Raw genomic sequence first — 6,228 nt, forward strand, 5'->3', positions numbered from 1 at the left:
CATCCGAAAAAAAAAAAAAAAAAAAAAGTGAGATAATTACCATTCTGCCATTCTCCTTTAAGTTTCCATCTATTTATTATTTTACCATCATATTCAAGTGTAATCTTACCCATTTCCACCATGGTAGCCAATAGTGAAGTTGTTCAGCAACTGAACTCCTATAAGGGAGAAACATATGCAAAATTTGAAGCTATTATGACAATGATGGAATCCATGCAAGCTTCTATTGCTCGTTGGGAGGCAACAGATAAAGGAAAGAGTCCCATTCAATCTGGGGATTCTTCCAACACCGTTCCACATGATCCACCACCACATCATATACCACCGTCGCCACCTTCACCACCATATGGAACTGGTAGATATGATGATGGAGCAGAAAAAACAACAAGATTGGATGTCCTTGATTTTTTTGGAGACAATAATCCAGAACTGTACCTTGACTGGATTCATAGCCTAGAGACATTCTTCAGATGGTACGGGTTGACTGAGGCTCGAAAGATCCTATTTGTAGAGGCCAAATTGAAAGGCACGGCCCGAATTTGGTGGATTAAGCAACAGTAACAGAACCGAACCCAATGTGTTGGTTTAGTCACTACTTGGGCTGAAATGCATGAAGTCATGAACTGAAGATTCTTGCCTTCTGATTACAAGCAACGTATGCATCTCAGGTTTGCACAATTGAAACAAGAGAACTTTCTGTAGAAGAATATGTTGCTAGGTTCTATTATTTGGCTACTCATTCAGATTTTGAGTGGGATGAAGAAGTTTTGGTGGCACAATTCCGTAATGGTTTACACCCTCAACTTAGTGCTGCCCTTGCCTCTAGCCGACTGCCTACAATGGAAGACGCTGTCCAGGTAGCATATCAGGTTGAGGAGAGTCTGAAACGTCCATACAATCAGTGGCCATTTATAGATGCTTTCCCTAGGGGTTCTGATTCTATCCAGCCACAATCATCTCAACAGGAAAAGTCAATCAGTAGACCACAGGCTAGTGCTTCATCTATGGCATCTTCACGACCTAATCAGCCATACTCCTCACCTCAGCGTGGTTATGACAGAAACTTAGCATTTCCAAAGGAGGATATTCAATGTTTCTCATGCAAGGGGTACGGGCATAGAGCTAATCAATGTCCTAACCGGTTGTTAACCTACATTGATAAGGACAATTTTATACCCTATGCACCAGAAGAGCAACCAAAAACAGGAATAGTAAATCTGGAGGCTGAATGTGATTATGATCCTAATGAGATTAATGATGATGATAGTGATGGTGAGCCTCGACCGTTCTATGTGATCCGTCCTCTTTTGACTACACAGAAGTTTCCTGAGGAGGACGATTGGCACTATAACAGTATCTTTCAAACCATGGTGCGATGCAATGACAGTTTGTGTAATATGATGATCGACCCCAGTAGTTGTACCAATGTTGTTGCTGAAGATGCTGTTCGCAAGTTGGGACTGAAAACTGAGCCTCATCCGAACCCCTATAAGGTTGGGTGGGTGAACAACAATAATCTGAAAATTCATGAAAGGTGTTAGCTCACATATTCCATTGGTGGACTGATTGATCAGGTTCAATGTGATGTTCTCCCTCTAAAAGTTTGTCACATTCTACTAGGTCGCCCATGGTTGTTCGACAAGAAAGCCAAGCACTGTGGATATGAGAATACGTACACTTTTCAGCATGGTGGCCTCGAGATGAAGTTTCTTCCAGCAAATGATCTTCCCCCTCTCAAGCTCAAGAAGACAGTTGGTACTTTTCTCATCAGGCGCATCGACTCTGACGGCATTCTTGGACCTTATCCAAACTCGACGGAGTCGAGTTCTTTTCAGAAGGGGAGAGCTGATGTAGATATAGTTGCACTTACCTGGTTGGACCAGCAGGACCGACTGTGAAAGCCAAGGGCCAAGAAGAACCGGTCCAACCTAGGTTTTTGGTCCAACAATGGCTGGTAGTAATTAGTTTTACATTATGTCTTTTATTTGTCTTTGAGTAGGATACGTAGGAGGTAGAGAAGTAGGTTTATGTTTGGAGTCTAAGTAGGAGTTTATTTCAGTATTAGAGTTTAAGTAGGAGTAGTATTAGAGTTTAAGTAGGAGTAGTCTTTTATTTTCCCTTTATATACTTTCATAACTCAATGTTTAATTTATAGAGTGAATTTAATTTTTAGATTAGTGAATTTGTGCGTGGTGTGTGACCTCTTCCCTCTTTTGTATGATTTTCCCTCTTCTCTCTAAGGCTACTCCATCAGAGGGATTTAGTCATAGCCCTCCAAGCAATAAAGGAATGCCTAGGGATGGAAGAACTAAACGAAATAGATCTAAACCATGGAACAACAAGAGCTCTAAGGCACACCAGATTCCAAGTGGCAGAATTGGTGTATTTATTCGAAGAGTTATCCCATTGATCCAAATCCCCACTACCCCTAGGCCTCAATTGAATATTGCGGAGCTTATTCAAAACCTCTATGAGAGAGAGAGAATTACCAGAGCCTCTAAAGTTAAATACATAGGCGGTTTCAAACCCGGCAGGATCAAATTACAGCTCTTTAAATAGTGGTGGTTTTGACTTAGTAGGCCAAAGTTGTTGTAATTAAGAACTAGACAAGTAAACCATCCTAGACACATACAATTAACAAAAATTAGAATCTAAACAAATTAAACAACGCTTTATGCTCAAGAATGGTTCCTTATGTGATTAGTGATTAAAACTAAAGAAGCCTCTGATCCAAAAAACAAAGAAGCTAGGTCCTCTTTACAATGTTCAACTCTACTACAGAATAAAATAATAGAAGAAAAGTTACACTAGAAGCCTATGGAGCTATAAATTGTATGATTATCGCCCATCATGTGCATCCAATGGTATAACCACTTGTCCCTTGGAACTATCATAACCAATATTATTGTTGTGACTATGCAAGTCTAATGGTTCACTGAATAGCAAGCACTCCACCTCTTCAGGTGTTTGAGAAGCCCAAGGATGTTTGTCGTATCTCCTTAAGCCCTCAAGCTCCATTGCCACTTCCTTCATCTTTGGCCTTTTTTCCCCTTCACTCTTAAGCATCTCCTTGCAAGCTCCATGACTTCTTGGATTTGCTCTTTCATACCCTCTTGCAGCACTCGGTATTCCAAAATCTCCCAAGCACTATTCTCCTTCATTGAAGTAACAAAATGCATAGCTAGATTTCTCTCATTTTCAGGTCTATCAAAATAGAGTGCTATCTTTCCAGTCAACAGCTCTACAAGGACCACACCAAAGCTATACACATCACTCTTGTCTGTCAATTGGCTTGAATGAAAATACTCGAGATCCAAATAACCCATAGTTCCTTGCACTAATGTACTTAACTGACTTTTGTCCAATGGAACCAGCCTTGAAGCTCCAAAGTCTGAGACTTTTGCCGTATAATTATCATCCAAGAGAATGTTACTGGACTTAATATCTCTATGGATAATAGGTGGTGAAGCTGCAGAATGCAAATATCCAAGTGCCTCTGCTGTTTCGGTAGCTATCCTCAACCGATTTTCCCATGAAATCGAAGACTTGCATCCTTCGCCATGGATATGTTGGAATAAGGTATTGTTGGTAACAAATTCATATACTAATAAAGGTACCTCTGTCTCCAAGCAACAACCCAATAGCTTTACCACGTTTCTATGGTTTGTTTGGGAGAGAATAACTACCTCATTTATAAATTGATCGATCTGACTTTCTTCAACGATTTTTGATTTCTTAATGGCAACAGTTCTTTGATCAGGTAGAATTCCTTTGTACACAGTACCATAGCCCCCTCGACCAAGGACCTGACTCTCAGCATAGTTGTTAGTTGCCTTCTTTAGTTCTTCAGCAGTAAAGATTTTGGCACTTTCAGTGGATCCTTCATATGAAGATAGTTGTTGCTTTAATAGTAGACCCCCATTTTGCTTGAAGAAATTCTCTCTTAGTTTGCTAAGCTTTCTCTTATCTAGTGCCCAGAGCACCAATAAACTGCTGATAAGTACAAACAGGAAGCCCAGTCCAGTACCTACAAGTAGACAGAAACTTATTACAGATTCCAAGTCAAAATAAGGGTGCACATGAAGTCCACAACCTAGATCCTGCACCATGTTAGTAGGGACTAGGGAATTCTTGTCTTTTTCACATGGGTTATATTGTTATATGCTGAATTCAAGAATAATGAAGTACTAGACAAGCACATTCTCTTTAATTCAAAGCATAATTATTGTTACCGGTATTAGTTGCTGGTGATTCCGATATTGATATAGATACATATCGGTCCAATATGGGATCAAATCATTGTTTTCTCTTACAGAAAATGGATATGTGTACTGCACCAATGCCCTGATACTTAAAACCGTGATTACAACCTTTATCTGTAAGATGCAAAAAGAAGTGATAGCAAGGATTACCTATGGTGACTTGTATCACTGGGAATGGCTTTGAATTGCAGCCGCTTCCATTTTTCCATCCATCTCCTTTGTAACCATGTGGGCAGGAGCAACTGTAACTCCCAGGTAGATTGGTGCACAAGGATTGGTAGGTGCAGAGATTATTATTTGGGTCTGCACATTCATTTATGTCTGCAACAAACATATCTTGTGATATGGTGTAGTGGCTTATGAGATAAAGGTTCATGAGAGAGGGTTCAGGGGGTTACGTACCGTGGCATCCGTCTTGAAGGTAAGGGTTTCCTTGGTAACCATGTGAGCAGTTACAAGCATAACCAGCCTCGTTCTTGGAGACACCACAGACGGTGTTACTGCCACATGCATAAGTGGTGAGGTCTTTTTTAGCTTCTTCACAGGACGTCTGGTTCTGTGTTGGTCCGCTTATTGCCCAGTCGAGAACTGTTGGCACATGCGAATAACCATTTTCATAACTATTGGTGAAATTCAAGAGATCCGATGCTGAGAAGTTGTACCAGTTCTTGTCAACAAGGAAGCCATAGCCGCAAGGATTGAAATCGATGACATTGCTGTGATTTTCGGAGCTTTGGACATTTATTATGAAGATTCTTAAGCCCTTTGGAATGGAGGACTGACAGCATCCGATGCCTGTGCAGCTACCGCTGATCACATCAGATTTCTTCATGGAAAACATGTTACAGCCACTGGTGAAGTCAGTAGTGAACCGACCAGTCGCAGGCGAGGGAGTTAAGCCACTGAGGTCTCCATTGGTGTCACAACCCAGGGCTGTGAATCTGTTCTCTGTATCAGAGAACGTGTAGGGTGTATTCCACACATTTTCCAGCCAAGTTGTTTTAGGAAAACGGTACCCCGAAGCATTGTAGCAATCATTAATTACAAGGCTAAATACATGCAATTGGCCTTCTAATGAAATATTCAAAACTTCCCTGTATTTTTGGCTAGACAAGAATTCCCCATGTACTGCCATGAACAGTTTTGTGTCGTTGCAGGTTAGATTGAAACCTGATCTGTAACACTTTGGATCTCCAAAGCCAAATGGGTAGGGAACTGAGATGTTCCCACATTTATCTGCGCAACCAGTTAAATCAATTGACGAAACTAAAGCAGAAGTTGTAGCTAGCCATGAAAGGATGAGGAGGAGCTGAAGCATTACAAAATGACCCATGCCTTCTTTCTTCTTTTCTTTTTCTCTGGTTAATTACCCACTATATATATATATATATATATATATATATATAACAAACTCTAAGTTATATATATATATATATATATATGACTTCGAGTTTGTTTCAACACGGTAAGAATATGATCTTCTTGATTTGAAATTGAAATGCAAGCAATGGTTGGGTGGACAAGTTCTTGGCTTTGACAAATTCAAGTACCAGAAAGTGTTAGAATAATTATAAGTCATGGGAAGATCTGTTTGTTTTCAGTTGAAAGTCATGTAAATTGAATAATAAATTAATTCCACCCCCCTCTCCTCCTACCCACCCCCCATTTCGATATACAAATATCTGTTCCAAGTCTTTTAATTTAAAAAGGTAATACTGAGGGGTTTTTTGGGGGGGATGGTTAGAAACAAGACGGAGACCTCTTGATATAATGTTTAACTTGGAAGACTGCTTCTATTACAGTAGGCTGGTGGGGATGGCGTCTTGCCTGACCAACCATGAGTTTCAACCTTCATGGCTTCACCCATCTCTGTCCACCTGCCGGGTTTCAATCCAAAATGGAATTTCAGGAGATTGCATGCAAGACCAAGCATGGGTGCTATCCGAGTTTTTTGTTTTTTATTTTT

The 6,228-nt window shown here is 40.3% G+C and overlaps 1 pseudogene; it reads right to left on the reverse strand.

Annotated features, from left to right (window-relative positions):
* Positions 1-2,726: 2,726 nt before the first annotated feature.
* LOC122094801 lies at positions 2,727-5,595 on the reverse strand (annotated as a pseudogene).
* Between the last annotated feature and the right edge of the window lie 633 nt (positions 5,596-6,228).

The sequence above is a fragment of the Macadamia integrifolia genome, chromosome 12 (assembly GCF_013358625.1).
Source record: "Macadamia integrifolia cultivar HAES 741 chromosome 12, SCU_Mint_v3, whole genome shotgun sequence".
NCBI lineage: Eukaryota > Viridiplantae > Streptophyta > Magnoliopsida > Proteales > Proteaceae > Macadamia > Macadamia integrifolia.